The sequence below is a fragment of the Triticum dicoccoides genome, chromosome 5B, assembly GCF_002162155.2.
Source record: "Triticum dicoccoides isolate Atlit2015 ecotype Zavitan chromosome 5B, WEW_v2.0, whole genome shotgun sequence".
Lineage (NCBI taxonomy): Eukaryota > Viridiplantae > Streptophyta > Magnoliopsida > Poales > Poaceae > Triticum > Triticum dicoccoides.
The window spans coordinates 111,582,027-111,590,505 of NC_041389.1; positions in this window are offsets into that span (position 1 = coordinate 111,582,027).

Genomic DNA, 8,479 nt, shown 5'->3' on the forward strand with positions numbered 1-8,479 from the left:
TGTGGAGGGTTGGATGAACAGTAGACAGTGGAGGGGTGGTTGAACAGGACTGAGGGAGTCCTGGATTAGGGGGTGTCCGGATGACCGGACTATCACCGTTGACCGGACTCCTAGACTATGAAGGTACAAGATTGAAGACTCTGTCCCGTGTCCGGATGGGACTTTCCTTGGCGTGGAAGGCAAGCTTGGCAATACAGATATGTAGATCTCCTACCATTGTAACCGACTCTGTGTAACCCTAGCCTCTCCAGTGTCTATATAAACCGGAGGGTTTTAGTCCGTAGGACGGACAACAATCATACCATAGGCTAGCTTCTAGGGTTTAGCCTCTTCGATCTCGTGGTAGATCTACTCTTGTACTACCCATATCATCAATATCAATCAAGAAGGAGTAGGGTTTTACCTCCATCGAGAGGGCCCGAACCTGGGTAAAAACATCGTGTCCCTTGTCTTCTATTACCATCCGCCTAGACGCACAGTTCGGGACCCCCTACCCGAGATCCGCCGGTTTTGACACCGACATTGGTGCTTTCATTGAGAGTTCCTCTGTGTCGTCACCTTTAGGCCCGATGGCTCCTTCGATCATCAACAACGACGCGATCCAGGGTGAGAGTTTTCTCCCCGGACATATCTTCGTATTCGGCGGCTTTGCACTGCGGGCCAATTCACTTGGCCATCTGGAGCAGATCGAAAGCTACGCCCCTGGCCATCAGTTCAGATTTGGGAGTTTGAACTGCATGGCTGACATCCGCGGAGACTTGGTCTTCGACGGATTCGAGCCACAGCCAAGCGCGCCGCACTGTCTCGATGGGTATGATCTAGCTTTGCCGCCGGACAGTTGAAGGAAATATGCCCTAGAGGCAATAATAAAGTTATTATTTATTTCCTTATTTCATGATAAATATTTATTATTCATGCTAGAATTGTATTAACCGGAAACATAATACATGTGTGAATACATAGACAAACATAACGTCACTAGTATGCCTCTACTTGACTAGCTCATTAATCAAAGATGGTTATGTTTCCTAACCATAGACATGTGTTGTCATTTGATTAACGGGATCACATCATTAGTAAAATGATGTGATTGACTTGACCCATTCCGTTAGCCTAGCACTTGATCGTTTAGTATGTTGCTATTGCTTTCTTCATGACTTATACATGTTCCTGTAACTATGAGATTATGCAACTCCCGTTTATCGGAGGAACACTTTGGGTGCTACCAAACGTCACAACGTAACTGGGTGATTATAAAGGAGTACTACAGGTGTCTCCAAAGGTACATGTTGGGTTGGCGTATTTCGAGATTAGGTTTTGTCACTCCGAGTATCGGAGAGGTATCTCTGGGCCCTCTCGGTAATGCACATCACTTAAGCCTTGCAAGCATTGCAACTAATGAGTTAGTTGTGAGATGATGTATTACGGAACGAGTAAAGAGACTTGCCGGTAACGAGATTGAACTAGGTATTGGATACCAACGATCGAATCTCGGGCAAGTAACATACCGATGACAAAGGGAACAACATATGTTGTTATGCGGTTTGACCGATAAAGATCTTCGTAGAATATGTAGGAACCAATATGGGCATCCAGGCTCCCCTATTGGTTATTGACCGAGAATAGTTCTAGGTCATGTCTACATAGTTCTCGAACCCGTAGGGTCCGCACGCTTAACGTTACGATGACAGTTTTATTATGAGTTTATAAGTTTTGATGTACCGAAGTTTGTTCGGAGTCCCGAATGTGATCACGGACATGACGAGGAGTCTCAAAATGGTCGAGACATAAACATTGATATATTGGAAGCCTATGTTTGGACATCGAAAGTGTTCCTGGTGAAATCGGCATTTTACCGGAGTACCGGGGGGTTACCGGAACCCTCCCGGGGGTTATTGGGCCTACATGGGCCATAAGGGAGAAGAGGAGAGGAGGCAAGAGGTGGGCCGCGCCCCCTCCCCTCCCTGGTCCGAATAGGACAAGGAGAGGGGGGCGGCGCCCCCCTTTCCTTCCCCTCTTCCTCCTCCTTCCCCCCTTCTCCTACTCCAACTAGGAAAGAAGGGAGTCCTACTCCCGGTGGGAGTAGGACTCCCCCCTTGGCGGGCCCTCCTTGGCCGGCCGCCTCCTCCCCCTGGCTCCTTTATATACGGGGGCGGGGGGGGCACCCCATAGACACACAAGTTGATCTACGGATCGTTCCTTAGCCGTGTGCGGTGCCCCCCTCCACCATATTCCACCTCGGTCATATCGTCGCGGAGTTTAGGCGAAGCCCTGCACCGGTAGAACATCATCATTGTCACCACGCCGTCGTGCTGGCGGAACTCATCCCCGAAGCTTTGCTGGATCGGAGCCCGGGGATCGTCATCGAGCTGAACGTGTGCTGAACTCGGAGATGCCGTACGTTCGGTGCTTGGATCGGTTGGATCGTGAAGACGTACGACTACATCAACCGCGTTGTGCTAATGCTTCCGCTTACGGTCTACGAGGGTACGTGGACAACACTCTCCCCTCTCGTTGCTATGCCATCACCATGATCTTGCGTGTGCGTAGGAATTTTTTTTGAAATTACTATGTTCCCCAACAGTGGCATCTGAGCCTAGGTTTTATGCGTTGGTGTTATATGCACGAGTAGAACACAAGTGAGTTGTGGGAGATACAAGTCATACTGCTTACCAGCATGTCATACTTTGGTTCGGCGGTATTGTGAGATGAAGCGGCCCGGACCGACATTACGCGTACGCTTACGCGAGACTGGTTTCACTGTTACGAGCACTCGTGCTTAAAGGTGGCTGGCGGGTGTCTGTCTCTCTCACTTTAGCTGAATCGAGTGTGGCTACGCCCGGTCCTTAAGAAGGTTAAAACAACACCAACTTGACGAACTATCGTTGTGGTTTTGATGCGTAGGTAAGAACGGTTCTTGTTAAAGCCCGTAGCAGCCACGTAAAATTTGCAACAACAAAGTAGAGGACGTCTAACTTGTTTTTGCAGGGCATGTTGTGATGTGATATGGTCAAGACGTGATGCTATATTTTATTGTATGGGATGATCATGTTTTGTAACCGAAGTTATTGGCAACTGGCAGGAGCCATATGGTTGTCACTTTATTGTATGAAATGCAAACGCCCTGTAATTGCTTTACTTTATCACTAAGCGGTAGCGATAGTCTTAGAAGCAATAGATGGCGTAAACGACAACGATGCTACGATGGAGATCAAGGTGTCGCGCCGGTGACGATGGTGATCACGACGGTGCTTCGAAGATGGAGATCACAAGCACGAGATGATGATGGCCATATCATATCACTTATATTGATTGCATGTGATGTTTATCCTTTATGCATCTTATCTTGCTTTGATTGACGGTAGAATTTTAAGATGATCTCTCACTAATAATCAAGAAGTGTTCTCCCTGAGTATGCACCGTTGCGGAAGTTCTTCATGCTGAGACACCACGTGATGATCGGGTGTGATAGGCTCTACGTTCAAATACAACGGGTGCAAAACAGTTGCACACGCGGAATACTCAGGTCATACTTGACGAGCCTAGCATATACAGATTGGCCTCGGAACACGGAGACCGAAAGGTCGAGCGTGAATCATATAGTAGATATGATCAACATAATGATGTTCACCATTGAAAACTGCTCCATCTCACGTGATGATCGGACATGGTTTAGTTGATTTGGATCACGTAATCACTTAGATGACTAGAGAGATGTCTATCTAAGTGGGAGTTCTTAAGTAATATGATTAATTGAACTTAAATTTATCATGAACTTAGTCCTGGTAGTATTTTGCAAATTATGTTATAGATCAATAGCTCGCGTTGTTGCTTTCATATGTTTATTTTGATATGTTCCTAGAGAAAACTGTATTGAAAGATGTTAGTAGCAATGATGCGGATTGGATTCGTGATCTGAGGTTTATCCTCATTGCTGCACAAAAGAATTATGTCCTTAATGCACCGCTAGGTGACAGACCTATTGCAGGAGCAGATGCAGACGTTATGAACGTTTGGCTAGCTCAATATGATGACTACTTGATAGTTTAGTGCACCATGCTTAACGGCTTAGAATCGGGACTTCAAAGACATTTTGAACGTCATGGACCATATGAGATGTTTCAGGAATTGAAGTTAATATTTCAAGCAAATACCCGAGTTGAGAGATATGAAGTCTCCAACAAGTTCTATAGCTAAAAGATGGAGGAGAACCGCTCAACTAGTGAGCATGTGCTCAGATTGTCTGGGTACTTCAATCGCTTGAATCAAGTGGGAGTTAATCTTCCAGATAAGATAGTGATTGACAGAATTCTCTAGTCACGATCACTAAGTTACTAGAACTTTGTGATGAACTATAGTATGCAAGGGATGACAAAAACGATTCCCGAGCTCTTCGTGATGTTGAAATCGACGAAGGTAGAAATCAAGAAAGAGCATCAAGTGTTGATGATTGACAAGACCACTAGTTTCAAGAAAAGGGCAAAGTGAAAGAAAGGGAAACTTCAAGTAGAATGGCAAACAAGCCGTCACTCCCGTGAAGAAGACCAAAGCTGGACCAAAGCCTGAAACTGAGTGCTTACACTGCAAAGGAAATGGTCACTGGAAATGGAAATGCACTGAATATTTGGTAGATAAGAAGATGGCAAAGTGAACAAGGGTATATTTGATATACAAGTTATTGATGTGTACCTTACTAGTGTTTATAGTAGCCCCTGAGTATTTGATACTTGTTCGGTTGCTAAGATTAGTAACTCGAAACAGGAGTTACAGAATAAACAGAGACTAGTTGAAGAGGAAGTGACGATGAGTGTTGGAAGTAGTTCCAAGATTGATATGATCATCATCACACACTCCCTATATTTTCGAGATTAGTGTTAAACCTAAATAAATGTTATTTGGTGTTTGCGTTGAGCATAAATATGATAAGATCATGTTTATTGTGATATGATTATTCATCTAAAATAGAGAATAAATTGTTATTCTGTTTACATGAATAAAACCTTCTATGGTCATACACACAATGGTGATGGTTTATTGAATCTTGATCATAGTGATACACATATTCATAATGTTGATGCCAAAAGATGCAAAGTTAATAATGACAGTGCAACTTATTTGTGGCACTGCCGTTTGGGTCATATCGGTGTAAAGCGCATGAAGAAACTCCATAAAGATGGCTTTTCGGAATCACTTGGTTATGAATCATTTGATGCTTGCGAACCGTGCCTTTTGGGCAAGTTGACTAAAACTCCGTTCTCCGGAACAATGGAACAAGCTACTGACTTATTGGAAATAATACATACCGATGTATGCGATCCAATGAGTGTTGATGCTTGTGGCAAGTATCGTTATTTTCTGACCTTCACAAGATGATTTGAGCAGATATGGGTATATCTACTTGATGAAACATAAGTCTGAAATAGTTGAAAGGTTCAAAGAATTTCAGAGTGAAGTAGAAAAATCATCGTAACAAGAAAATAAAGTTTCTGCGATTTGATTGCGGAGACGAATATTTGAGTTACGAGTTTGGTCTTCAATTAAAACTATGTGGAATAGTTTCACAGCTCACGCCACCTGGAACACCACAACGTTATGGTGCGTCCGAACGTCGTAACCGCATTTTATTGGATATGGTGCGATCTATGATGTCTCTTACTGATTTACCACTATTGTTTTGGGGTTATGCATTAAAGACAGCTGCATTCACGTTAAAAGGGCACCATCTAAATCTGTTGAGACGACACCATATGAACTGTGGTTTAGCAAGAAACCCAAGTTGTCGTTTCTTAAAGTTTGGGGCTGTGATGCTTATGTGAAAAAGTTTCATCCTGATAAGCTCAAACCCAAACCGGAGAAGTGCGTCTTCATAGAATACCCAAAAGAAATTGTTGGGTACACCTTCTATCACAAATCCGAAGGCAAGATATTCGTTGCTAAAAATGGATCCTTTCTAGAGAAGGAGTTTCTCTCGAAAGAAGTGAGTGGGAGGAAAGTAGAACTTGATGAGGTAACTGTACCTGCTCCCTTATTGGAAAGTAGTACATCACATAAATCAGTTCCAGTGACCACTACACCAATTAGTGAGGAAGCTAATGATATTGATCATGAAACTTCAGATCAAGTTACTACCGAACCTGGTAGGCCAACCAGAATAAGATACGCACCAGAGTGGTACGGTAATCCTGTTCTGGAAGTCATGTAACTAGACCATGATGAACCTACGAACTATGAGGAAGCGATGATGAGTCCAGATTCCGCAAAATGGCTTGAGGCCATGAAATCTGAGATAGGATCCATATATGAGAACAAAGTGTGGACTTTGGTGGACTTGCCCGATGATCGGCAAGCCATAGAAAATAAATGGATCTTCAAGAGGAAGACATACGCTGATAGTAGTGTTACTATCTACAAAGCTAGACTTGTCGAAAAAGGTTTTTGACAAGTTCAAGGTGTTGACTACAATGAGATTTTCTCAATTGTAGCGATGCTTAAGTCTGTCCGAATCATGTTAGCAATTGCCACATTTTATGAAATTTGGCAAATGGATGTCAAAACTACATTCCTTAATGGATTTATTAAAGAAGAGTTGTATATGATACAACCAGAAGGTTTTGTCAATCCTAAAGGTGTTAACAAAGTGTGCATGCTCCAGTGATCCATCTATGGACTGGTGCAAGCATCTCAGAGTTGGAATATACGCTTTGATAAGTTGATCAAAGCATATAGTTTTATACAAACTTGCGGTGAAGCCTGTATTTACAAGAAAGTGAGTGGGAGCACTACAACATTTCTGATAAGTATATGTGAATGACATATTGTTGATCGGAAATAATGTAGAATTATTCTGCAAAGCATAAAGGGGTGTTTGAAAGGAGTTTTTTTTCAAAGAAAGACCTCGGCAAAGCTACTTACATATTGAGCATCAAGATCTATTGAGATAGATCAAGACGCTTGATAAGTTTTTCAATAAGTACATACCTTGTCAAGATTTTGAAATAGTTCAAAATGGAACAGTCAAAGAAGGAGTTCTTGCCTGTGTTGCAAGGTGTGAAGTTGAGTAAGACTCAAGACCCGACCATGGCAGAAAATAGAAAGAGAATGAAAAGTCATTCCCTATGCCTCAGTCATAGGTTCTATAAAGTATGCTATGCTGTGAACCAGACATATTGTATACCTTGCTCTGAGTTTGGCAAAGGAATACAATTTTAATCTAATAGTAGATCACTAGACAGTGGTCAAGAATATCCTTAGTGAGGACTAAGGAGATGTTTCTCGATTATGGAGGTGATAAAAGAGTTCGTTGTAAAAAGTTACATTGGTGCAAGCTTTTCCACCGATCCAGATGACTCTAAGTCTCAATCTGGATACATATTGAAAGTGGGAACAATTAGCTTGAGTAGCTCCGTGCAGAGCATTTATCACGCCCAATATGCGACCCTATCCAAAAGGAACTCGAAGGTCCCACCAAGGATAGACCCGCATATTGAGACGCTTTTGCAAGGTGGATATCATTACATCAACATTACATAATAGAAGGGGATACATACAAGAGGCATACAATGCCACACGAATACAACAATACCACATACAAGAACAACATCCGACTACGGATGAATCATAAACATAAACTCAAACAATATCCACCCTGCTAGCCCAGGCTGCCGACCTGGAACCTATCCTTTGATCGAAGAAGAAGCAGAAGAAGAACTCCAAACAAGCAAACATCGCTCTCGCGTCATGATCATCGCATAACCTATACCTGCAACTGTTGTTGTAGTAATCTGTGAGCCACGAGGACTCAACAATCCCATTACCATGGGTATCAAGACTAGCAAAGCTTAATGGGCAAGGAAGGGGTAAAGTGGTGAGGTTGCAGCAGCGGCTAAGCATGATATGGTGGCTAACATACGCAAATAAGAGCGAGAAGAGAAGCAAAGGAACGGTCGTGAAGCTAGCAATGATCAAGAGGTGATCCTGAACTCCTACTTACGTCAAACATAACCCAGAAACCGTGTTCACTTCCCGGACTCCACCGAGAAGAGACCATCACGGCTACACACGCGGTTGATGCATTTTAATTCGGGTCTGGTGTCAAGTTATCTACAACCGGACATTAACAAATTCCCATCTGCCACATAACCGTGGGCACGGCTCTCGAAAGTTTAAACCCTGCAGGGGTGTCGCAACTTAGCCCATGACAAGCTCTCGCGATCAACGAAGGAATAGACCTTCTCCCAGGAAGACCCAATCAGTCTCGGAATCCCGGTTTACAAGACATTTCGACAATGGTAAAACAAGACCAGCAAAGCCGCCCGATGCGCCGACAATCCCGATAGGAGCTGCACATATCTCGTTCTCAGGGCAACACCGGATAAGTCAAGCTACGGAGTAAAACCAACCCTCGAGTTGCCCCGAGGTGGCCCCGCAGGTTGCTCGTTTCGGACCAACACTTAGACAAGCACTGGCCCGGGGGGGGGCT